This window comes from Hyla sarda, chromosome 5 (assembly GCF_029499605.1).
Source record: "Hyla sarda isolate aHylSar1 chromosome 5, aHylSar1.hap1, whole genome shotgun sequence".
Taxonomy (NCBI): domain Eukaryota; kingdom Metazoa; phylum Chordata; class Amphibia; order Anura; family Hylidae; genus Hyla; species Hyla sarda.
In genome coordinates this window covers 84,236,592-84,262,601 of record NC_079193.1, presented here as the reverse complement: position 1 = coordinate 84,262,601, position 26,010 = coordinate 84,236,592, and the positions used below count along the sequence as shown (strand labels likewise).

The window sequence follows — 26,010 nt, the reverse complement described above, 5'->3', positions numbered from 1 at the left end:
TGTGAGCCATGCCAGGGAGCGGAGTCTAAGGTGCCGCTGGCTTTCACCAGAGCCCACTGCAAAGCGGGAATGGCTTGCTGCGGCAGGCAGGTAGCTGAAGGGTAGCTGCGGCAGGCAGGTGGCTGACAGGTAGCTGGGAGGTGGTGTGGCACAGAAGAGACTGGCAGGACGTGGCAAGATGGCAGAAAGTCAGGGCAGGTAACAGGTGCAGGCTAGGTGAAGTAGCAAGGAACAGGTACACAATAACAGGAACACAGGACTTTCACTATGGTTGTAAAAGCGCATATGGGGCAAAAATGAGCCAACAGGACAGAACGTTTCACTGTGGTCGGCTCAGTGAAATGAATTACATACGGGAGCGCATACAAAGGCATACAGGAGCGCAAGTTTTTAGCTCTCCCCTGCCATATGTGCTCCCGTATGGGGGAAAATTTAATAAGAACCCAGCCTAAGAAGTCCCGCCCATAGGTAGTTCCCCCTGTGTATAAGTGCCATATAGGTAGCCCCCTCCATGTAGATAGTTTCCACCATTCATATAGGTCCCCATATCAGTAGTGTCCTCCTTCGTAGGTAGTTTACCCCTGTATATATGTCTCCATATAGGAAGTCCCTCCCCTGTAGGTCATTTTCCCCTGTATATAGGTCCCCATATCAGTAGTTTCTCTTTAAACCCCCCACCACACACACACACACACACACTTTGATTCATTTAAAAATCAGATTGATTAATAAAAAATTAAAAAAGAACATACTCACCAAGGCACTCATCACACACCGAAGTGCAAAGGAAGACAGGCTCCAGACCTCTAGTGATAAAGGGAGGAGCCAGGGGCTTCTCTCTCTCTCTCTATTGAACAGTGAGCTAAGTGCAGCTGTACTAAGCTTTAATTGGGTCAGATGGAAGCACTAAATATATTGTGGCTGGGGGCTTTTGGTGTTGCGATCGTGGTGATTAGGCTGTACCCAGGCACAATTGCCAAACCCCATACACACATATACATACAAAACAGTTTCCTCCTTTTTGCTCTATATGATGGTGCCATGCATTTCTGGCATACACTTATTCTAAGTATAGTATATCATCAGTACATTCATCATATATTTATCTTACATGTGTATATTTGTTATAATAAGACTTTACATTATGTAAAGAATTCTCTTCGCAGTTACCAGACATTCTGTATAAACATATGATGGTAATTTTTACCTATAGAGTTTAACATACTGTATGAAAAGGTTGAACATTAGACTGCTCCTTTATGCAATAGCCTCAAACCTAGAGTCATGAGAGAGTGATGAATGATGGATGCAGAGTTCACGTCATCAACCAGCATGAGATTCTGGCGTGATAAAGACTGATTGACTTTATGCAATGCAGAGAGAAAAGAAGAATGGAGTAGACAAAGTTAATTTGTGCCAGTTTCTTTTGGTAATTGCCAATAAAATATTGACAGAAAATTGTGTAATTGGAAAATAACTTATTCTTTAGATCAAATGTTTATTTTATGGTGAGTTTTCTTAACATTTCAATGTCACTACCGTTTTTTTTCATGTCACTACCTATTCTTTTTTATTTAATCCTGAAATCTGACCATTTTCAGACTGGCCACTGAGCATCATAATAGGCTTACACTTCCTGTTCTGTAAAAATTACTTGATAAAAATTACCTCATTATCAACACAGGTAAAATTACAATGGAAACACTTATAGAGGAAATACAGAATCCAACATTTACAATAAGTTGTGGTTACAGCTTCGCTTGTCCCCTTCCCTGCACAATGACCACTGCACAGCTCACAGAGCATGCCTAGAAAACTCTCCAATAGAGCTCTATAGCCCAGATTTATCAACGGATCACAGCTGTCATGACCGACTGGGGAACAGGGGGAATGAGCCCTAAGCTGACCCTAAAAACACTATCCCTGCCTACTTGCCCATCCATCCTAAGCAATGGATTGACAACTTGGTGCCATTCCCTGCCTGCGCTAAAGTGCAGTGGCATAAAAAACAAATAATATACAGAGTCGGTCACAGGCAAGAAACAGAAAAGGAAAACTACTAGACAACGATATATACCAGACAGGATACAAATGCTAACAGGGCAGAATATAAAAAGGTAAACTGATCAGCAACATAGGACACTATTAACAAACAGATACAAGTACAAAGGACAAAGATCAGATCAACCAAATAGGATATAAATATAGAACAGCAGCGATGTCCCGCCTCGGCCAGTGATAGGCTGAAGCTCCGTGTGACGTGCCGGGCTAACCGGAAGTAAGAAGAATACAGCCCGGGGACCGAACACCTGTACCGGAGCTGCGGGGGCTCGTTGGCAGGTAAGATAAAGTGTGTTTTCTTTTATTTTGCAGCCCGGACGGGATAACATGAAAAAAGTGTGCACCGGAGTACTCCTTTAACCTGGTTAAGATCATTAAATAAATTTATTTTCAAAAAAGCTGATGAACGCGGCAATATTGCTCTGTTAACAGAGGAGTACTACACACAGGAAGCTAAGAGGCAATTAGACAATTCCGCCAACTATGAAAAATTAAAAGTTAACCCTACAAATCTAAATTACAAACCCTCCTTAGAAGTGCAATAGAAAAGTTATATTATCTAAAGAGACGGCTTCTAATTTAATCGCTGCATTCTCAAAGTACCCTTTGTGGTACTTTTTATCTAAGATACACAAATCTTTGGAAGCCCAGTTCTAGCAGATTTAGTGCAACATCAACCTATGACAACTTTTAGACGAGTGAAGAATTTAGGTGATACACTAACCTGTAGTAAATTTTCCTCGACTAATGAAAAAGAAAAAAAGAAATAAGTGCAGTACCTGCAAATGGTGCCTTCATTTGATTTGCGGCAAGTCAATTATGGTAGGCGGAATATGTATCCAATGTAAAGACTTTTTCTGTTGTAAAACATATTATGTTGTTTATGGTCTGTTATGCGGGTGTGGACAATTTTATATCGGAAGCACTATACACTCTATGCACATCAAATTCCGCGAGCACATTTATTCTTTACAGAGTAAAAAGGGCTCATCGAGAGTCATAGAACAACTGTGGGAAATGCACAATGGGGATCCATCAGCCTTGTGCTTTTTCGGCATTGAATGGTGTTCAGCCGAGATGGAATTGATAGACGTAACGCCCTTCTACAAACAGAGGCTCACTGGATCATGCGCACTGAAGCAAAAGGAAAGCTGGGTTTGAATGATAAATTGGATCTAAGTATTTTCATTTGATTAGTATGCATTGCCAGTATTTATCCTCAGCGTTGTGTATTGTTTTTAAATTGTTTTTAATGCACACTGTTTTTGATAATTCACCTTTTGTAGTCCCTGCCCCTTGATGATGTCACGCAGTTATTTTACCGGTGGCTATGCCTGGGGCATGTATGGTCTGAAGAAGTACAGAAGTTTGACACAGCTGTTACCTCCACGCTGAGGTCCTCAGCGTTCCTTCCTAGATACCTGCCTGACACCGCACCTATGTCTGCACATTAAAGATTTCATGAAACTACGATGCTGTGAGTGCCATCTATAATTCTTTCTACATGGCATATTGGTATCGTCTATATTGTCTCTAAGACTGAGCACCTATACAGCTACGTTGGCTTATTTCAACACACCTGTTGCCATGCCGGATTCTGTGCCTTGTTTCACATAACTTTTTTATGTTTACATTGATGGATCTGTGGGAGGATTGTTTTTAGCAGACTTACCTGTAATTTATAATAGTTCCAATTTGGAAACAAATAACTTTTTGTTCACTGTTTATTCCATATTTTAGATGGCCATGTGATCACAAAACAAGAATTTTTGCATTGTATTTTTTATGGCATTTGCCATAATAAATAATGGCCTACTTCAATACTTTGGAATTAATTGGATTTTTATGGGTATGGTAACACCAAATATGTTTTCTTAATTATTTTTTATATGATAAATAGAAGGTTAAATCATTTTTTTTAATTATTTTAAATATTTTTTTTCTTGTTTTTATATTTTTAGAAACATATTTTTTTAGTCAGCCTAGAAGAGATTGTACAGTACACTGCAGTATTTCAGCAGGGTGTACTAGGAGCACAAAATGGAGGTCTAAGGGCCTTTACGAAGAGCCCTGCTGCCATATTAATCACTTGCCATCTTGCTATCTTTTTGTGTATGGGCTTATTGGATGGCCACCATTGCTGCTGCATGTATAAGGCCAGGAATGGAGTTTCCTTCAATCCCGGCTTCTGCTGGCGGGTGTCAATTGTAATACACAGCTGTTTCCTGCTGTGTATATTCGATGCCCAACATTTTGAATCATATGTATGTCAAAAGTCAGGAAAGGGTTAAAAAAATGGATGCCCAAAATGTTCCTATAATCAGACCTAGTTCACTGACTGTAATAGCTGAACTGAGTTGACACAATAATGTATTCATGTCACAGGTCACAGCAAGACTGTTCTTATAAATAGGTGCAAATCAGTTTTAGTAGTTGTGAAACCAATAAAGTAAGACCTATCCAGTTCTGTTTTCTCAATGAAACCTAATAGTCACAAATAAACCCTTCAAACTTATTTCAATGCTCCTAAACAATGACAAGCATTATCCTAAGCAGTAACACAAAATGACTTGGGGAGTTCCTGTACATAGAAAAATTTGCAGGAGCTTACAATCAAAATTGACCTCTTTACCACTTGCGGCTCAGTCAAAGAATGAGGATCGTGTTCATGGTCGTGACATGAGGCTAAATACAGATATTCCTGTGGAAAAGCAGTTTTAGTAATAGAAAACCAAAGGGTTTAATATTCTGATCCCTCACCTGATGGAAAAATATCCTGCCATATCCTGCCAGCCTCCTACTGAACATATATGACCACCTTAGGGGAAAGTTAACAACAGAAAATTTTAAGATCTTTGTTTTTAATAATTTTGTCCGCCAGTAGTTTTACCCCTGTTCTAAACATATTTAATCCTGCTTTATGAAGGGTCCTCAGAAGTTTGTTCCATTAATTCCTGAGATCAGACAGTTTTGAGCAGCTAAAACTATTGGGGAGATTTATGAAAACTTGTCCAGAGGAAAAGTTGCTGAGTTGCCCATAGCATATATACTTTTGGCTACTGAAGAATGAGACTATGGTCTTGAAACACGTATAGCCCATTATTTTTAATATCACCACCTTTGACCACCATTATGAACTTTTAAGAACTTTTAAAACCAACCTTTTAGCCTTCGGCAGCGCTGTAGCACCTTATATTGCGGACCACCACAGGATCGCGCGTGCGACCTAACACTAGGACGCCAGGGATTATACCAAGTCCTGATACTTGCCGGGATTACATCTATCCTAACTGTAAAGAACGACTACGGCAGGACGCCCATCCATGCCAACCTGCAATTGCACCCACAGCACAACAACCAGGTCACCTATCTGCACAGAAGCAGGACGCCACTCCTGTGCCAGTGCTGAACGCTGCCCTCTCTGCCGAGACTGTCAGCCACAAGAAAGCCGGCCACACAGACTGTGAGTAACTAACAGAACTATTGCAGCTTGCAGGTATCATTACTATCATTTCTATTGCTACATTTTGCTATTGTGTACAACATCTGGCTACACTGCTCCTTGAACTAATGTACGGAGCCACCAGCTATTGAGAACTGTTGGACTTATCATTTTTTCTACATTACAATATTTCTCTGCATATTTTCTGCGATCTTCTGTTTTATTTTTCAGGCTAAACTGGACTGTGCATATATCCAGGTGGTTGATACACTATTGCATTTTTATAAATTTTTTATTATTTCTTTTGGACATTAATAGTTACGTATTTTAGTTCACATCTGGTGCAAGGGCCCTGCCCAGATGTGTGACTTCACATTATTTTACCTTATTTCATATTAATAAATGTCTATCTATTTTACATATCCCTGATTCAGGTATATTATATCGATCTCATTTTATATATTATTACATATCTTATAATTGATAAAAATATATAAATATTTATATCATTATCCTCTCTAAATTCTTCTTTACCAATTCCCTACCTTTCTTATATTCTCCACTGCCCTTTGAGGACTGGCTTTGTATATAGTAATTTATTTTATAATTTATTATATACAAAATAAATTTTTTGCACTGAGTTGCCCATAGCAACCAATCAGATGGCTTCTTTCATTTAGGAAAAGGCTTCTGAAAAAATGAAAGAAGCAATCTGATTGGTTGCTATGGGCAACTCAGCAACTTTTCCTCTGGACAGGTTTTGGTAAATCTCCCACAATGTTCTTTCTTGGTACAAGGCGGCTTAGGGGGCCATTTGTTTAGTTTGCGTAAATTATTATTATAACAAACAAATAGATGAAAGATAAGGCCGTCAGACTCACCAATTTCTCTTCTTCTTTATTGCATTAGCATAACATGAGCATACTCACGAACTGTACTCACAAACAGGCAACAGATTCCGTTTCACACGGTTCACCGTGCTTCCACTGTGCTCATGGCCGGAGGAAGCACGGTGAACCATGTGAAACGGAATCTGTTGCCTGTTTGTCCCCCCACCGCACATCCCTACCCCCACAGTTCGTGAGTATGCTCATGTTATGCTAATGCAATAAAGAAGAAGAGAAATTGGTGAGTCTGCCGGCCTTATCTTTCATCTATTTGTTTGCTATAAGAAGTTGTCTATCAGCATTTGACCAGAGCACCACCACTCTCACATATGTATATCCAAGTATACCGCATCGAGTCTATCTAGGATAGTAGTGCCGTGTCACTTATACTCTATTCTAAATTATTATTATAATTGTTTACCATATATACAAACTTCTTTTTAAGGGGGTACTCCGCTCCTTAACATCTTATCCCCGAAAAAAAGGATAGGGGATAAAATGTCTGATCGTGGGATCTGGCCGCTGGGACCCCCCCCTCCCCCTCATGATCTCTGGGCTGGTTCAGAGCATGGAAGCTTGGAGTTTCATGCTCATGACATGACGTCACTCCACTCCATTCATGTCTATGGGAAGAGGCGTGACATGAATGGAGGGGGCGTGACGGCTGTGGCCGCCCGTCATCTGGCATGGAGTGGTGTTTGCTCCATGCATCGAGTGACCGGGGTGCCGCACATGAGATCGTGGGGGATCCCAGCGGCCGGGGTCAGACACCTTATGACCTATCCTTTGATAGGGGAAAAGGTGTTTAGGAGTGGGGTACCCCTTTAAGCTTTTAGATTTTGAATGACATGTTCTTAATATCTAAGGGAAGTAATGTAAGTAGTACAATACAGTTAACAGGTTTTATTTCCTGGCAATGCACAAAAAATAACCTTAGGACTACTATAAAAGCTATTATAAATTTTATAACGTGTAAATGTTAATAAAACAATGTTTATTTAAATCTTAAAAACTTAAATGTGTTTGTTTGTTACAGAATGATAGTTATGATGACCAACCAGCTACACCTGATGTAGCAGTGTGCAATTCATAAGAAGGAGGAATGCCGATATGAACAGGTAAAGAAGACTTCACTTGTAAAATGTTACTGAATGTGAGAGCGAACATGTTTAAACTAAAGTGAATCTAAAGTATGAGGAGGAGTCAGGGCACGCTTCTATGAAACCATTCTGTTCGCTGTGACTGCACTCCGAAGAGAAGAAGCTGCTCTATGAATGTCCTAGATATGACAAGAGAAGTGACGAGCATCAGCACCTGGGATGATTCTGTATGTATATATAGAGATCTATATATAGGTATATACAGATTCAACATGGGGAGGAAGATATATATATATATATATATATATATATATATATATATTTATATATACATTTTTTTGACCTTTATTCATGTATATATATATATATATATATATATATTATTTTTTAATTTTTTTATTTATACAATAAATATATCAGTGGTCTCCAAACTGTGAGCCTCCAGATGTTGCAAAATTACAACTCCCAGCATGCCCAGATAGCCAACGGCCATTGGCTCTCCGGGTACGCTGGGAACTGTAGTATTTCAACATCTGGAGGTCCATATATATATAAATATATATATATATATATATATATATATATAGATAGATAGATATATATATATATATAGATAGATGTATATATATATATATATATATATATATATATATATACATATCTGTATGCATATAGATATAGATATACAGTAGATATATATATATATATATATATATATATATATATATATATATAAAATATATGTATACATTTGTATTTTTTTTTATTTTCATTGGAAATCCTGCTATTGTTTTTATTATTAATAATTAAGATTGGACAATATCTCTAAATATGTATTACTAGAGAGTAAAGAATGACTAAAATAACTACAGAACAATTGATTTGTAAAATAAATAAAACATTTAGATTTATGGACCAGATAATCCAGAGCATATCTTTATCAACAGGATAACGCATTTTAAGCAAGGCTTAAGGCCCTAGAGGACCAAGTTTGCCGTTCTAGCCAATATACAGTATGTATGTATATGTGTATATGTAAATGTGCATGTAAATATCTGTGTATGTGTATTCACACATTTCGTTCTACATGTTTCATAACGTTTATATGTGTATGGTTTTAAATTGTATTTATGTTATATGCATTCTTTCTATAAAAATTATAAAGTTACCATCAAAAATGTCTCAGCTCTCAACCTGAGCAACACAAGGCACGAAAAAAAATGTAGACGGAAGAGCCAAAAACAACAAAATGGCAAATAAGATTAAAAAAAAATATCCCTATGAGCTGCTTTACTTTCATGTGGGGGATAGAAGTTTCCATTGTGCTTTCAGTTCACGCTTCAGCCAAAAAAATGATGACATCTGAGGAGAACAAAAAAAAAAAAAAAAAGGAACCATTGTCCACAGCACAGAAAGTTCTGTACTCCATCCACACACATTGTTTTCCCCAAACACAAACAGAACTTCAGTTTTTGATATACTGGGAACATGTCCAAAGATCCTCAGCGAACCCTTAACTAATTGTGCATTTTCATTTCATTTTATTTCATTTTTTATAGGCCTTTTTTTTTCTGTTTTTACATGTGCGAAATCTTCATAGTGTTAACACATCTACTTCTCATTTCCTCACCATGATGATAAGATCCCCTTTCCCTGGCATTTATAGATTTAGAAATATTCTTTAAAAAAAAAGTGTTTTTATGTCTTTTGGTGTGTTAATTTTTCGAAGTCTTGACTTTGAGCTGGGCAGTGTTCTGGATGGCTTAATGTTTATGCTGGCTGATAATAAGATTTACAGAAAAAACACAGTCTAGGTAAGTATACTGTTAACTAGAAGGGCTCTGTTCTGTCTCAGATTCTTTCGGAATGGTCCTGGGTTTTGTAACTACAAATTACATAATGACATGCTACATTTCAAAGTGTATTTTGACTTTGGAAAAGTCAAACTAATAAACACTGAAAACCAAGCAACCCAGAAAAGATTTTTGAGGAGGCATACTAAGTAGATTGTAATTGTAAACAGCTTTTTGTTTTATTGTTCCTGCTCTAAAATATGCGTAAAGCCAGAACTTATACGTGGCCTTTCAAACAGTTTTGAGTCAATAGGGAATAACATGGCAGGAGGACGAAGTACTGGGGAGGAGGCCCCTGAATTTAGCATTAAATTAGTGACCAATATGATAATGGATTTTTTTATGGTTCAAATTATTAAATGCCATAAAATGAAAACTTTACAATTTTTTCTGTATTTATTTTTTTAGCCAGACCAGTATTCTGTTCCAGTATAAATCTTCCTGTTATTACTGTGACAATGCTTTTTACATAGCCCAATATTGAGGTAACATTTGTAACAATTACAAAACACAGTGTGGGACCGACAAATAAAACAGTGCTTCCATGGTACACTAAGGCTATGTTCACATAGTATAAAATGAATAGCAAAATACGTCTCAATTTATAATTTAATAATATGCCTACCCTGTACAAAAAAGCTCCCGTAATTGTAATGTTGGAATTCCGATTGGTTTTATAAACAGTGCGTGTACTGACAGACACTTTTTCAGAGATATTGGAGAAGATTTATCACTTGATTTATGTGTGATAAATAATGTGCAAGTCCAATAAAACAAACAAAATAACTTTGTAAAGCAGGTTTCTAGAGCAGCACTGAAGCTGGTCTATGTTTGTGTGTTTTTTATTTCCAACCATTGTGTTGTAAAAAAAAAATAGCAAATGATAAACTAATGACCACCATCATGTAAAGTGGCCTACATAGACAAGTCTTCCGAAATCACTTATATTGTGAGTACAAAAAAAGTGCAAAAAAAGTGCAAATCATCAAAAAAAAGAAAAAGGAAAATGCACAAATTAGAAAAGTAACAAGTAAAGAAGATTCGAAAAACTCCTCCATTACATTAAAAATACTGACATATTTTATTCCTATTTTACGGACATATTCTGCTATTCATTTCACACTGTGTGAACATAGCCTTAGCCAGAGCTCTACCCAATAATGCTTCAATCTATATGGAATATATGCATATAACCTTCAGTTATCTTTATTTATCACTCATTATCCAGGAGGACCCAGAAAGCAGAGTAAAGTCGACATGTAAAGAGACCTTGGCATAAAATAATAGAAATGCTACGACTCTCAACATTTCACATGCTAATACTCGCAGTCAAATAGGAACGGATCACTTCACTCTATGTTTCCTGAATTCTGCTATTCACATCAGGCTGATGAATGGTCAGGTCGTTCAAAAGCAAGGGGTTTGCTTTGAACTAACAACCAAATTGTGACTGACAAATCCATGCCACAGGCGTTTAGTAACAGCTTGTATTTTGTCTGTCTTCCCATGTTTTGTCTAGCTAATAGTGTACTTAGGATACTCGGTTAAAATGGCCTTGTTTATTATTACTAATCATGTTCCTCGCTGCCTGCCACTTCAACAGTCCCTGTTGAAAACAATGTTTGCATCTTAATTTAACCGGCTCTGGTCCGAATGCCTCAATAAATAAATACATGTCTTACCTTTCAAACATTTATGATGTTTGAAATTGTAGACAAAATTATGACTTAAAACTTCCATTCTCCCTTGACAATTTGACAATTTGCTATGTGTACTAAAATTTATGTACCTATATAATTCCGATATGTTCCACTTTTTATTACAAGGCAATATGATAAAATGGACCAAATAGATATGTATGCACACAGACCTGATTTTATTATTTTTATTACATCCTATAAAAATATTATGTATTATTTTATGTACACAAGATTCTAGTTAGATAGGTAGTAAGCATTGTACAATGTGTGTGTGTGTGTGTGTATATATATATATATATATATATATATATATATATATATACACACTTATTAACAAAATATATGCATTACTAAGTATAATAAACCCAAATTCATAAATGAATCACATGAAATAAAAATATACAATCATTGTTCAAATAAATATTTTTTATAAAATATTATTTTCTTTTGAGTTTTGTGTAACTATAGTTTATATATTTTTTTTACAAACACATGTCTAAGTTACTCTGCATACAATGAAACCTAGTTTTGTAGCCTAGAACAAAAACTTGGATGAAGATTTGCTAAGAAAAATACATCAGAATTTTGATTCAAATTGCGCATAATTTGAGCTAGTAAACTTATTTCATTTTTAAGATAACATCATAATATAATTTTATTGAGTTTTTTGTGCAACTATATAGTTTATTTTTTATGTTTTTGTACAAACACATGCCTAAGTGAATCTGCATACACTAAAGCCTAGTTATGCAGCCTAGACCAAAAACTTGGATGAAGATGTGCTAAGAAAATTACATCAGAATTTTTATGCAAATTGCGCAAAATTTGAGCTAGTAAACTTTTTTCATTTTTAAGGTCTATTCAGGGCCATCCTCAAGAGTTTTAAAAAGTATCTAGAAAAGGTGTTGCATCTAAAAAATGGCAATTGGTGTAAGGGCATGACGGCCACAAGGTGGCATAAGAAGCAGAAGTGTTATCTTGTCTAATGAGCTGCCTATATTATCATACCATGTATACAATGCAGTGATGGATTCAGGGGGGGGGGGGGGGCAACAGGGCAATTGACCGCCCCAACCCCCCCGAGATTGCTGCCCCTCCGGTACTATGCATGGTGTCAGCTCCCGCTCCACCATTCCCTCACCCTTCTCACATGCTGCTCCATTCTTGCAGCGTGTGAGCCGCGGGGACGCCATCCACTGCAGGCCGACACAAAGAGATCATGTTCCCGTGGCTCACACTCTGCAAGAATGGAGCAGCGTGTGAGAAGGGGGACAGCTAGAGAGAGCTGCTCGGGCGCTGTATGGTACAGGGTAATTATTAAAACTAAAACTCGGGAGGGGGGGGGCATCGTAGAGGCGATGCGCAGAAAAGAGCACATTATAAGTCAGGGGCACATGCCAGGGGGGCATTATATGTGTCATGTGCCCCCCCCGTCAAGTGCCCCCACATATAATGCCCCACTGACATTTGCCCCTCATTTATAATGCCCCCCTGTCATGTGCCCCTCACATATAATTCCCCCTATGCTGTGCCCTTCACATATAATGCCCTCTGTGCTGAGCCTCTCATGACTGGGGCATTGTATGCTAGAGGCACAGGACAGAGGGCATTATTATTATGTGCGGGGAACAGGACGGGTCATATTTATTATATGTGGGGGCACAGGATGGGGCATTATTATTATATATGAGGGGTACAGAGTGTTTTGCATTCCAGAGGTATAGTGTATATTATAAGGGTATATTCAGAGGGTGCAGTGTATGATAGTATTATATTCAGAGGGTACGGTGTGTGGCGGTTTTATATTCAGAGGGTACAGTGGTGTTGTAGTATTTTCAGAGTGTGTACATTGTGTCAGAATTATATTCAGAGGGTGTGTCCCAGTATTATATTTACAGAATTCAGTGTCTGCCAGTAATATATTCAAAGGATACAGTGTTTGATAGTATTATAATGATTATTGTTTTCATATAGAGGATCAGAATCCGCTGACATAGTGAGTAGCAATCTCGACGTCAAGTTCTGCAGAGGGAACATTAAGCTGGACCCGGCAGTATGTACATCTAAATTAGATAAGGAAAGACTATAGAGAAGACGTCATTTGTAGTCACTGATATCATTGTGTATTGTCCTGACTGTCCCATCAGAGTTGGAGTCACTTGTAAGTTTTGCAGTAATGATGGGTGAAACAACAATTCCCAGCATCCCTTGACCACATACTTAAGGTCATACTGGGAGCTGTAGTTTTAAAAGGTAAAAACATCTTTAGCACCTTCCCATAACGTGGCGATTGGTCTATTTGATTATTATTCTGGAAATAATTTTCTGCAACATGCTACAGCGCGGGCATCACAACATGCTAAAAAAATCAGGGCTTATGTCCCCTAATGTTATGTTTTTGCAAGTATTCATCCAGTTGCTGTTTAAATGTCTGTACAGACTCTAATAAAATCGCATCTGCAGGCAGAGGATTCCACATCCTTATTGTTCTTAGTGTGAAAAACCCTTTCCTTTGCCTTAGACAAAATCTCCTTTCCTCCAGTCTAAATGTGTGACCACGTGTCCTATGTGTAGTCCTGTTCATGTAAACATTCTAATATATTATATGTAAACTGCTTAAAATGTCTTATCTTTGTAATATTGATATATCTGTTTAAACAAATCCTATCTGTTTGTAATGTAAAGCCATGTTCACACTACGGAATCTCCGCACGGTGTCTGCAGAAAGAATGAATGTGCTGGAAACACGGAATTTCCGTGCTGGAAACATCTGACATGGATATTCTACAGATCAGCAGAATCCTGTTGAATTCAACAGGACTCTGCTGCAGCGGAATTTCCATGCCGAATTCTGCATTTGAAATTCTGTTGTGTGAACATGGCCTATGAGTCTTAAACAAGGTTAGGACTGTATGATACATTTAACCCCTTAAGGACCAGGCTATTTTACACCTTAGGACCAGAGCGTTTTTTGCACATTTGACCACTGTCACTTTAAACATTAATAACTCTGGAATGCTTTTAGTTATCAATCTGATTCCGAGATTGTTTTTTCGTGACATATTCTACTTTAACTTAGTGGTAAAATTTTGTGGTAACTTGCATCCTTTCTTGGTGAAAAATCCCAAAATTTGATGAAAAATTAGAAAATTTTGCATTTTTCTAACTTTGAAGCTCTCTGCTTGTAAGGAAAATGGATATTCAAAATATTTTTTTATTTTATTCACATTTCCAATATGTCTTCTTTATGTTTGCATCATAAAATTGATGTGTTTTTACTTTTGGAAGACACCAGAGGGCCTCAAAGTTCAGCAGCAATTTTTCAATTTTTCACAAAATTTTGAACCTCGCTTTTTTTCAGAGACCAGTTCAGGTTTTGAATTTTTGAAGTGGATTTGAAGGGTCTTCCCATTAGAAATACCCAACAAATGACCCCATTATAAAAACTAAACCCCCCAAAGTATTCAAAATGACAATCAGTAAGTGTTTTAACCCTTTAGGTGTTTCACAGGAATAGCAGCAAAGTGAAGGAGAAAATTCACAATCTTTATTTTTTACACTCGCATGTTCTTGTAAACCCAATTTTTGAATTTTTACAAGGGGTAAAAGGAGAAAATATATACTTATATTTGTAGCCCAATTTCTCTCGAGTAAGCACATACCTCATATGTCTATTTAAAGTGTTCGGCGGGCGCAGTAGAGGGCTCAGAAGCGAAGGAGCGACAAGGGGATTTTGGAGAGTACGTTTTTCAGAAATGGTTTTTGGGGGGCGTGTTGCATTTAGGAAGCCCCTATGGTGCCAGAACAGCAAAAATAACCCATATGGCATACCATTTTAAAAACTAGACCCCTTGGGGAACGTAACAAGGAATAAAGTGAGCCTTAATACTCCACAGGTGTTTCACGACTTTTGCATATGTAAAAAAAATATATATTTTTTTCACTAAAATGTGTGTTTCCCCCCCAAATTTCACATTTTTTCAAGGGTTAATAGCAGAAAATACCCCACAAAATTTGTAACCCCATCTCTTCTGAGTATGGAGGTACCCCATAAGTTGGCATGAAGTGCATTACGGGCGAACTACAATGCTCCGAAGAGAAGGAGTGATATTTGACTTTTTGAGAGCAAATTTTGCTCGGGGGGCATGTCGCATTTAGGAAGCCCCTATGGTGCCAGAACAGCAAAAAAAAAACACATGGCATACCATTTTGGAAACTAGACCCCTTGAGGAACGTAACAAGGAATAAAGTGAGCCTTAATACCCCACACGGGTTTCACGACTTTTGCATATGTAAAAAAAAATATTTTTTTCACTAAAATGTGTGTTTCCCCCCAAATTTCACATTTTTGCAAGGGTTAATAGCAGAAAATACCCCCCAAAATTTGTAACCCCATCTCTTCTGAGTATGGAGGTACCCCATAAGTTGGCATGAAGTGCATTACGGGCGAACTACAATGCTCCGAAGAGAAGGAGTGATATTTGACTTTTTGAGAGCAAATTTTGCTCGGGGGGCATGTCGCATTTAGGAAGCCCCTATGGTGCCAGAACAGCAAAAAAAAAACACATGGCATACCATTTTGGAAACTAGACCCCTTGAGGAACGTAACAAGGAATAAAGTGAGCCTTAATACCCCACACGGGTTTCACGACTTTTGCATATGTAAAAAAAATTATTTTTTTTCACTAAAATGTGTGTTTCCCCCCAAATTTCACATTTTTGCAATGGTTAATAGCAGAAAATACCCACCAAAATTTGTAACCCCATCTCTTCTGAGTATGGAGGTACCCCATAAGTGGACCTGAAGTGCACTACGTGCGAACTACAATGCTCAGAAGAGGAGGAGCACCATTGAGCTTTTGGAAAGAGAATTCGTTTGGAATGGTAGTCAGGGGCCATGTGCATTTACAAAGCCCCCCGTGGTGCCAGAACAGTGGACCCCCCCCCACATGTGACCCCATTTTGGAAACTACACCCCTCACAGAATTTAATAAGTGGTGCAGTGAGCATTTACACCCCACTGGCGTTTGACAGATCTTTGGGACAGTGGGCTGTGCAAATGGAAAATTACATTTTTCATTTTCACGAATCACTGTTCCAAAAATCTGTCAGACACCTGTGGGGCGTAAATGCTCACTGCGCCCCTTATTACATTACATGAGGGGTGTAGTTTCCAAAATGGGGTCACATATGGGGGGGTCCATTGTTCTGGTACCATGGGGGCTTTGTAAACACAAGTAGCCTTCAATTCCGGACAAATTTTTTCTTCAAAATCCCAATGGCGCTCCTTCTCTTCTGAGCATTGTAGTGCACCCATAGAGCACTTTACATCCACATATGGGGTATGCGCTTACTCAGAAGAAATTGGGTTACAAATTTTGGGGGGGCTTTCTTTTATTTTCCCTTGTGAAAATGAAAAATTTAGGGTGACACCTGCATTTTAGTGAAATTATTATTATTTTTTTTCATTTTCCCATCCAACTTTAATGAAAATTTGTCAAACACATGTGGGGTGTTCAGGCTCACTATACCCCTTGTTACGTTCCGTGAGGGGTGTCGTTTCCAAAATGGGGTCACATGTCTGTATTTATTGTTTTGTGTTTATGTCAGAACCACTGTAAAATCAGCCACCCCTGTGCAAATCACCAATTTAGGCCTCAAATGTACATGGTGTGCTCTCACTCCTGAGCCTTGTTGTGCGTCCGCAGAGCATTTTACGCCCACATATGGGGTATCTCCGTACTCAGGAGAAATTGCGTTACAAATTTTGGGGGTCTTTTTTTCCTTTTACCTCCCGTGAAAATAAAAAGTAAAGGACAACACCAGCATGTTAGTGTAAAAAAAAATTTTTTTTTACACTAACAGGCTGGTGTAGACCCCAACTTTTCTTTTTCATAAGGGGTAAAAGGAAAAAAAAGCCCCCAAAATTAGTAACGCAATTTCTCCCGAGTACGGAGATACCCCATATGTGGCACTAAACTGTTTCCTTGAAATACGACAGGGCTCCGAAGTGAGACAGCACCATGCGCATTTGAGGACTAAATTAGGGATTGCACAGGGGTGGACATAGGGGTATTCTACGCCAGTGATTCCCAAACAGGGTGCCTCCAGCTGTTGCTAAACTCCCAGCATGCCTGGACAGTCAGTGGCTGTCCGGAAATGCTGGGAGTTGTTGTTTTGCAACAGCTGGAGGCTCTGTTTTGGAAACACTGCCGTACAATACGTTTTTTATTTTTTATTAGGGGGACAGTGTAAGGGAGTGTATATGTTGTGTTTTACTCTTTATTATGTGTAAGTGTAGTGTAGTGTTTTTAGGGTACATTCACACTGGCGGGTTTACAGTGAATTTACCGCTAGGAGTTTGCGCTGCAGTGAAAAATTTGCCACAGCCCAAACTTGAAGCAGAAAACTTACTGTAAACCCGCCAGTGTGAATGTACCCTGTACGTTCACATGGGGGGGGGGGGGGCAAACCTCCAGCTGTTTCAAAACTACAACTCCTAGCATGTACTGACAGACCGTGCATGCTGGGAGTTGTACTTTTGCAACAGCTGGAGGCACACTGGTTGGAAAACCTTCAGTTAGGTTCTGTTACCTAACTCAGTATTTTCCAACCAGTGTGCCTCCAGCTGTTGCAAAACTTCAACTCCCAGCATGTACTGATCGCCGAAAGGCATGCTGGGAGATGTAGTTATGCAACAGCTGGAGGGATCGCAACTACAACTCCCAGCATGCAGAGACAGCTGTTTGCTGCTTAGGCTTGCTGGGAGTTTTGCAACATCTGTAGAGCTATAGTTTAGAGACCACTGCATAGTGGTCTCCAAACTGTGGACCTCCAGATGTTGCAAAACTACAACTCCCAGCATGCCCAGACAGCAAACTGCTGTCTGGGCATGCTGGGAGTTGTAGTTTTGCAAGATCTGGAGGTGCACAGTATAGAGATCACTTTGCAGTGGTCTCAAACTGTAGACCTCCAGCTGTTGCAAAACTGCAACTCCCAACAAGCCTAAACAGCTCTCTGGGCATGCTGGGAGTTGTAGTTTTGCAACATCTGGAGGGTTACAGTTTAGAGACCACTATAGTGGTCTCAGACTGTAGCCCTCCAGATGTTGCTAAGTAACTCACCGGCTTCCGTTGGATCCAGGGAGCTGCGTCGCGGTCCTCTTCTTCCGCCGATCGTCACCCGCTGCCGCCGCTGATCGTCGCCACTGCCGTCGCCGATGGGTAAGTGGATCTTCGGCGCCGGTCCCTGTCGGTTTCCCCGTTCTGCCCCGCCTATTGTGGGTGGGCAGGACGGGGAAACCGAAAGTAAACCCCTCCGCCCCCGATCTGCTATTGGTGGTCGCGTCTAGACCACCAATAGCAGAGATAGGAGGGGTGGCAACCCTGCCACCTCACTCCTATCGCTACAGGGGGATCGTGGGTGTCTAGGACACCCGCGATCCCCCTTCTATTCCGGGTCACCGGGTCACCATAGACCCGTATGACCCGGAATCGGCGCAAATCGCAAGTGTGAATTCACTTGCGATTTGCGCCGATCGCCGACATGGGGGGGTCTAATGACCCCCCTGGGCATTTGCGCGGGGTGCCTGCTGATAGATATCAGCAGTCACCCCGGCGCGATCTCCGCCTGGCGCGCGGCGGGGACCGAAATTCCCACGGGCGTACAGGTACGCCCTTGGTCCTTAAGTACCAGGGAGCAAAGGCGTACCTGTACGCCCTTGGTCCTTAAGGGGTTAATAATATTGTAAGTTCCTTTAGCAACACCTTATTTTCTGCCCGCCAACACAAAATACTCTAATAGTGCCCCTCCCGAGACTAGACTCTGGATCCACCCAGTGGCGGATCCAGGGGGGGGGGCAACGGGGCAATTGCACCCCCCCCCCCCCCCGAGATTGCAGCACGCAGCACCCGCCCCACCACCTTACATGGTGGAGCCGAAGCTGTAAACTCCAGCTCCACCATTCACTAACCTTTCACACGCTGCGATTACACAGTGTGTGAGCTGCAGGGACGCGATCCACTAGAGGCCGGCGCGATGACGTCAAATCATCGCGCCGGCGCCCGGAGATCCTGTCCCTGCAGCTCGCATACTGTAAGTACTGAAGAGTATGCTCAGGGCCCAGGGGATTTGGGGAACTATATCGTACAGGAGGAGGGGGAGGGGGGATTTAAAAACCTGGGAAAAGGGAATATTTAATGTGAGGGGCTACAGGGCAAAGCACAGGAGGCATTATATGGGAAGAGCACATGGCAGGGGGCCCCCCTGTGCTGTGCCCCTCACAAATAATGCTCCTGTCATGTGCCCCAAACATAAAATTCCCCCTGTGCTGTGCCCCTCACATATAATGCCCAATGAGGGGACAGGATGGGGGCATTATATGTGAGGGACACAGCACAAGGGGCATTATATGTGAGGGGCACAGCACAGGGGGCATTATATGTGAGGGGTGCATGATGGGGGCATTATATGTGAGGGGCAAAAAACGGGGGCATTATATGTGAAGGGCATAGCACGGGGCATTATATGTGAGGGGCGCATGATGGGGGCATTATATGTGAGGGGCAAAGAATGGGGGCATTATATGTGAAGGGCACAGCACAGGGGGCAATATATGTTAGGGGCACAGGACAGAGGGCATTATTATTATGTGGGGGGAACAGGATGGGTCATAATTATTATATTCAGGGGCACAAGATGGGGCATTATTACTATATGTGAAGGCACAGAGTGTTTTGTATTTCAGAAGTATAGTGTATATGATGAGGAATTTCTGGGGTGGTACGTTTTTTATGGGCCACAAAACATTTGGGTATTTTATTCAGATGGTGCACTGCACAGCAAGTTATATTCACAGAGTGCAGTGTGTGGTAGTATTAAATTTAGAGGGCACAGTGTGTGGTAGTATTATATTCAGAGGATGCAGTGTGTGATAGTATTATATTCAGAGGGTACAGTGTGTTGTATATTCAGGAGGTACAGTGTGTGGTAGTATTATATTTAGAGGGTACAGTGTGTGATAGTATTATATTCAGAGGGTACAGTGTGTGGCGGTATTATATTCAGGAGGTACAGTGTGTCAGAATTATATTCAGAGGGTGTGTGGCGGTATTGTATTAGAAGAATACAGTGTTTGTCAGTATTATAATAATTATTGTTTTCATATAGAGGATCAGAATCCGCTGACATAGAAACCATCTGGGCGTCAAGTTCTGCAGAGAGAAAATATAGTTGGAAAAATTCCTGGCGGTATGTACATCTGAATTAGATAAGGAAAGACTATAGAGAAGACGTCACCTGTAGTCACTGATATCATTCTATATTCTCCTTACTGTGTCCTATCAGAGCTGGAGTCACTTGTAAGTTCTGCAGTAATGATGGGTGAAACAACAACTCCCAGCATCCTCTCACCACTACTTAGGTCATACTGGGAGCTGTAGTTTTAAATGGTAAAAACCTCTTTACCACTTTCCCATTCTGTGGCAATTGGTATATTTGATAATTATTCTGACATGTGAACATGTTAGGACTGTATGATACATTTAATAATATTGTAAGTTCCGTGAGCAACATCTTGTTTTCTGTCCGCCAACACAAAATACTCTAATAGTGCCCCTCCCGAGACTCGACTCTGGATCCGCCTCTGGATCCACCCCTGATACAATGTTGATAAATTTCCCAAATTTTTTCGCTTAGACCTAGGTTATAATTGATAAACCTGTTCCTGTATGAATATGTAACACAGACACATTCTTTTGGTATTTGATCTCAGTCCTAGGACATACTGTAATTACAATGGAGCATAGCTCAAAAAAGCGACAAATAGGTATAACCATATTGAGGTGCTGATGGGCCCCTATGTCACATAAGGAAATATTATAGATGGGGGACCTCCATACAGAATGTGCACTAGGGCTTACAGCTGCAAATAATATGGGTGACTACAGCTTTTCCCTTGTTGAAACTTACAAGAGAAAACTCAGTGTCATGGAGAAATTCCTTATAGGGAAACTGTTGGTTGTATTCACTGCTAGGGTATGTTCACACTGAGGAATTGGGGCGGAATTCAAGCAGAAATTTTCTGCCTCAAAATCTTGTTACTTTTCCACAAGAACTCACAGAGATTTTGCACGGAATATCGCACGGAATTGGCACGGAAATCGCAGGTTTCATGCGGAGGAGGAGTATCAAGTATTTCTATTCATAATTTTTTTTTTCAAGCGGAAATTCCGTGTGAATTCCGCGCCAATTCCCCGCCAATTCCGCGCCAATTCAGCGTGAAAATGCTTCTGACTGAAAAAAATATATAACATTGATCTCTATGGGAGAACAACGCTGATTCCGCCTGAAAGAAAGAACATGTTCTTTCTTCAAGCGGAACAGACTTCTTCGTCAGAATTCTGCTTGAGGAAATTCCTCAGTGTGAACTGAGGGGCAGAAATTCTGCATTGCTCTATGTGGATTTCACTGCTGAATGATTTGAAAAAGCGAGCAGATTACTCGTGGAAATTCCTCTCCAATTCCTCAGTGTGAACATACCCCTGAGAGCTGCAAACACTGTTGGATATCTGATGGGGTTTGCCAAACTAGAAAAATTGCCTTTTTATTTCTCATTTAAGTGTCAAGGAAGAGGGGAAAAGCTGTGGCACAACCGGACATACCTCCTTGCTCACCCTCACCTCCCTGGCCTTCCTTAGATCACTGTATGTTAGTCAAAGAGACTGCGAGGTGGGGGGGGGGTTAGGGGGGGGGGGGAATGAGGAGGCATGCCACGCTGTGACATTTGAGCAGGCCAACTTCACCTTCTTGACACTTGGCTGAAAAATAAAAAGGAGATTTTTTATGAAATAGATATAACTAAAATAAAACACAAACCTATTTAAAGGTCAATAATCATAAAGTACACAAATACAACTAAGAAGGCCATAAGATAACTGGGAAAATAGGTTGTCATTTATAATATGTTAGGCATACTGGGTAATAAAACATGTTTAAAAAAAAGAGATAAAATAAAACAATATTCCAATACAGCACAGATGTACTTTGCCTAAAATAAAGTTAAAAGTAGGTAAATGGAGGGAAATAAAAAACCAAACTGAAAAGGTCAAACAAAAAAGAAGAGATGACAGAAAAGAAAGAGATAAAGGAAGAAGGGGGAGGTTGGGCAGGATGGGAAGTGGTGAGGGAGGAAGGCAGGAACCATGCAGGAACTTAAAGGGGTTATCCACCATAAGGTGATTTTAGTATGTACCTGGCAGACAGTAATGTACACACTTAGGAAGGATCTGCGCTTGTCTTGGGCTGAATGGCTATGTCGTGAGATTACCATAACACTGTGGCTAGCTTTTTGTGAACTGGTATTTCCTGTTTGACTTTTTATTTATTTATTTTTTTTACTACAAATCCTACAATTCCATTTTCCTCCCTCCCACACATTAGCCACCCCACCCATTGAAACATAAATGAGCTGCATCCAGTCAAAACCTGTGGTTTTCAATCAGGGTGCCTACAGCTGTTGCATTAGTTGCAGATTGATCTCTCTCCCACCAAGCGATCGCTCCACCCATTGAAGCAGACAGGCTCCCTGTCATCAGCTGACTAGTGATGTCAGGTCTCGGCCGCATTGCAAGCTGGGAAAAATCTGAGACAATAGTCATTTTGTATGCTGATAAAAATAAATATTGGGGTGAAAATCACAGAAGAATTGTGAGAAAACCGTCACACACAGGTACAGACACTATATTATGAACTACACTAACTTTACAGCCCCTGTAGCATAGTCATATAAAAAAAATGGCTTTGAATACCCCTTTAAAGTACTACCTGAAGAACTTCATGAAATCCATCCAGATGAAAAGTATAGAAATTTATTGTTGTTTTTTACGACAGTCATATAATTCTCTCCAGTTTACTAGGCTACTTGAAAGTATAAAGTATCATTCCAGAGGCATGTATACACCCTAAAACATTGGACATATATGGGAGCTTAATAAAATATATAGAATGTGTCTGACATTGCAAGTTTATCCCCATTCATATTTTTGTATGTGTAGAAGTTGAGGCAGGTTGTTGTACTCAGTAATGCCTCCTCTGCAATAAATAACAACCTTCAAACATAACTAGTGGGCAACTGGCCTTTCAACCTTTGCTATTTTAATTTACTTATTTTAACATTCTCTCTGATTCAAAATGCTCTTTTAAGAAAACTGTGCAAAACCTAACGTAAAAATAGGGATTAAAACCGGGTAAAGCTCTTCACCAATAACGTGATATTTTATCAGTGTCCTATCTGAGAGCGCCATGACCATGTGACAGATGCAGCTGAGAATTGACACCTCACTTATTACAAACAATGAGAACTTATGTAAATCCTAACACTCAGACCTACTCCTAGTGAGTTCAAGAGCTGTCTCCCACACCCACACACATTGATTGACGGAATCCACTACATGACCATAAATACAAGAATAGCTGTCAATCACTGTGTGTGGGCGAGGGGCACCACCTTCTGAGTTTGTGAGCACAACCTTCTTAGCAGTGCCATATCTACCACATGCTGTCTCAGATAGTGCAGCAAGTGAGTGTTGACAGGTCTGCTTGTAAAGAGGAACTGTGAGCTCTCCTAGTTTGTCTGTTTTGGTAAATACTTACATTTCCCATGAAAACCCACTGAATCTTACCTTTTGTTTGATGTTTTTTTCAGCTTCCCTGTATCATTTCTATATTTGCCCTCTTTGAGATGAAAACTTTTTTTTCTATCATTTGGGTGGTCTGGTGCATTTACCAGATCATATCATTTTAAAAGACCAAACTAAAACTTTAATCGACAAGAAATCTCCTTACACCCAGGGAGAAGAAAACGCCAAAACCTCACCACTCCATTACCCAAAGACAGTTCAATAGGTGCTGCAGGGAGTATGCGGGTACCTGCAATTTTCCGCTATAATGGATACACCAAAAATTATGAATAATTGTCATTAGAGATGACCGATTCGAATCTGAGGAATCCGAATTTGTTACGAATGTGGTACCCGGGTGGTGTAGTGCAGGTAGTAGTAGGGGCAGGTGGTAATAGCCCAGGGACAGATGGTAGTATAATCCCTTGTAGTGTTCGTGACACCAGGATGTGGTTGTATGGTGTAGGGCACCGCCAACAACCAACCCAGTGTCCAAAGCAGGTTTTAATGCAAGTGGAATTTTACTGAAGAAGGCAGTATAACGTTTCTTACAGATAGCCAATTTCCACAGAGAGGACTGTCCCTGTGTCCCACAGAGAACCTCTCAGGCTTGCTTAGACTTGTAGGGGTAATAATGATGATGCAGGCCACTGTACTACTGTTATGACTTGGTAGGGACAGTAGAGACTTGACTTGTAGACATAAATGAGACTTACAGATTAGATGTGTTGCTCGCGAATATTCGCAATGCGAATTTTATTTGCTAATATCGCATATTCGCAAATTCGCAAATATAGCACTATATATTCGTAATTACGAATATTTTAATTTTTATTTTTTCACAGTACACATCACAGTGATCATCCCTCTCTGCTTCCAGCTTGTGTGGTGTAAAGAAGGCTCTAATACCACTGTGTGAGACTGGCGTGCAAATTTTCAAATATGCAAATTTTCACTTATGATAATTTTTGTATGTTAATTTTTCGCATATGTAAATTTTCGCATATGCCAATTTTTTCGCATATGCGAAAATAAAATGAGATTATTACGAATATGCGAATATTCGTGAATATATGACGGATATTCGTCCATATATTTGCGAATATTCGCGAATTCGAATATGGCCTATGCCGCTCAACACTACAGATTAGATGTGGCTGCAGACTTGTAGGTGTTAGCCTAACTGTACTGGACTGAACTTGTACAGGACTGGTGCTTGCTTTACTGTCCAGGAACTAAAGAGACCTAGAGTGGAGACTACAGCCCCTTATATATCAGGGGGCTGGACTAAAGCCCATTAGTAGCTGGTTGCCTGTGGTTACCTGTGCCTCTGGAACTCTGGGTATAAGGTGATCACATATCACATGACCTTAGGAAGGTCCCATACAGTTTAAACATCCTAATAACCTTTGCACATAGCTTATATTCACTGTACAATACCTGAAATAAACATATACCGTGTTTCTCCGAAAATAAGACCGGGTTTTATATTAATTTTAGTCACCAAAAACACACTAGGGCTTATTTTCAGGGTAGGGCTTATTTATTTACATGTGATGGGCGCAGCTATGCCCCCCAATATACCCCCCCCCCCCCGCCGGTTTGTCAGCCCAGCGCTGCATCCCACATCAGGGGGCTAATCGTACCGTATGTCACCCACGAGTGCAGCTTCTCTACACCCCCCTTCCAAATAATTATTAGCCACTGCGCTGTACTTGTAAAGTAGCTTGAGCATGAAGGGCCCACATATACACCTGAATGTTTTTTATGTAGCACACACCTCTATACTTCTAAACCCTGGCCAATACCTTTGCGCCAAAAGAGCAGTTAAGTATTCCTGTGCCCGGGCTGCAAATATTAAAAAACAAACTTTAACTTACCTTCGTCCTCCGTTCCCGCATTGCTAAGGAACCGGCCTCATGGTCCCTCCGCTGTTCTTGCTGTGGTCCTGGGGATGGAACGTCACAGAGCCTCCAGCCTATCACCGGCCACAGCGATGTCCCGCCTCGGCCGATGATAGGCTGAGCCAACTGTCATTTAAGAAGCTGGTCGACTCCTTACATGACAATGCGCTCAGCCTATTATCGGCAGAGGCGGGACATTGCTGCGGCCGGTGATAGGCTGAAGGCTCTGAGACGTCACAACACCAGGAAGCAGCAAGAGCAGCGGAGAACAGTGAGACCGGTTCCTTAGCAACGGGGGAATGGAGGACTAAGGTACGTTAAAGTTTGTTTTTTAATATTTGCAGCCTGTGCATTGCCTAGATCAGTAGTCTTCAACCTGCGGACCT

At 40.3% G+C, this 26,010-nt stretch overlaps 1 long non-coding RNA gene across 1 annotated transcript in view; it reads right to left on the bottom strand.

The window, feature by feature from the left end:
• Window positions 1–25,729, bottom strand: part of LOC130272555 (uncharacterized) — a 57,834-nt gene extending 32,105 nt beyond the window's left edge. The window contains exon 1 of the long non-coding RNA XR_008843608.1: window positions 25,601–25,729. This is a non-coding gene — a long non-coding RNA (uncharacterized LOC130272555). The remainder of the gene's footprint in view (window positions 1–25,600) is intronic.
• Window positions 25,730–26,010: the final 281 nt, after the last annotated feature.